Source organism: Egretta garzetta, unplaced genomic scaffold (genome assembly GCF_000687185.1).
Source record: "Egretta garzetta isolate BGI_Z169 unplaced genomic scaffold, ASM68718v1 scaffold10, whole genome shotgun sequence".
Lineage (NCBI taxonomy): Eukaryota > Metazoa > Chordata > Aves > Pelecaniformes > Ardeidae > Egretta > Egretta garzetta.
Genome location: NW_009258268.1, coordinates 386,312 through 388,244, shown reverse-complemented (window position 1 = coordinate 388,244; position 1,933 = coordinate 386,312).

Below are 1,933 nucleotides of genomic sequence, written 5' to 3'. Positions count from 1 at the left end.
AAAATGTTAATTAACTCTTAAAATTGCATTCTTTTCTTTTAGTAACCCTGGGATATAATTGACTGGGGTCCACCACTACTTCTTGTGCCTCTCACCTGGAATCAACAGAAAATTCCATATTTGAGTACATTCAGTCTCTGGCATCTGTTACATTTTAGGGTAAAATTTAGCTTTGGGAAAGCTTTATTTTAGTTTTCCAATTAACAAACCTTGATTTCAACTGATTTAGAGGCAGATTTTCCCCCTTGGCTATTAAGGTCAGTAAAAGATGATGGTTATTCATATTCTTTCAGTGGAAGGATCTTTCAATAAAGGTTTTTGCTATTATCTAGGAACAACAAAACTGCAAAATTTCCCTAAATCTCCAAAACTGAAGTCCCAGAAGATCCGGAGCAAGAACACTTCAGCTAACCATACCTGGTTTCTATTTTCACATATATCTCCAGGAAGCATATTATTCTTGCGAGAGCTCGGAAGCTATCCTTGGAGTGCCCAGTGCAGGGGAATAACTGTTGTTATCTCATTGTGCTGGGTTCTGCTGAGAAAGAGGACCAGAGCCGCCACAGTGCTGGGTCACTCACTCCTGGTATACCACCACAGGCAATCTGAATAATCCCTCACAAAGTTATGGATAGATATAAGCACTATAGGCACTGAGCTTTCGCATTATTTCAGAGCCATTTAATCATTTTGAATGCCTCTAGAAACATGTCCTCATCTAAACCCAAGTGTTATGAATATTCAATGATGTTGGCTAATGTTACATGCTACCGCAGATCAGTGATCAGCAATCCCATTTCTGTGCAAAATAATTAAAATTTTAGAGACTGGGCAGCAGTTGTGTGTCCTTAAGCACTACTGGTGACATGCGGGATGAGGTGATCTACTGCACTGTTCAAGGAGTCAGGCAAACAGATTTCTTTCAGGGGGAGACCAAAACATCCATTACCAGAGGGCACAGCTGATGTTCACTGGCTTTCCTTGCTTTCCTCCTCAGGAGGCCTGAACCCTATTCACAGACTCCACCATTCATCAAGGCTTCTTATACTTGAACATATGCAGAAAGGACAAATTCAGTTAGGTGCAGGGAACTACATACCGCATCCTGAGCGTCACCAGGCATCAGCTGAAAAGATGACAACTGTTTTCTCTCTTACAAGAAAACAGAGTAAATTGAAGGATGAAGTTTATCAGCAATAGCTAGACAGCAGTGATACAAAACATTTGTTGACCCAGGGAAAATGTTCAGCAAGCTGGCCTACAAAGCATTATCAAAGTAACTTGCTCTCCATGTCAATATAGCAGTGGCAGAATCAGTTTTGACTTTTTCTTTCCCAGGGCTGGAAAGAATCACATAAGCAAGATGTTGTTCACAAGATGCTGCTTGGGGACCACCACTAGAGGTCTTTAAATTACTCATGTCAGCAACTACAGGCAAACACGACTTGAAAAAGCCATTTAAAATACGTGTACTGTTCAGAAAGGGCCACAATTGTTCTGGAATAAAGCCACTTCTATTCTGTGAGAGTGTCTACACCCTATTCCAGAATAGCTTCTTGTGCTCCAGTTGTTCCAGCCAATTCTGTGCATAGAAAAGGCACCACTGCTAAGTAGGTTCCTATTAAAAAAACCCACCAAAAATCCACCACCAACAAAACACGCACATGGTCTAGTATGTTAGTTTTATGTAGGGAGTGGGGGTTGTGAATAGGTTAGTTCTTCATTTAGGCAATCAATAGGCTGATCCTAGGTCAACGGCCAAACACTGTGCATTACAAGATGTACTGTACATTGCTAGGCCAATTGCAAAGTATAATAGAAATTTTTCCTGATGTCAAAAAGGATAAGAAGAATCCAGCTCAAAATTATTACTGGAAGTATCAATGAATGGGCTTATACTGTTCTTTCTTCAGCTACAGACCCTACGTAAGTC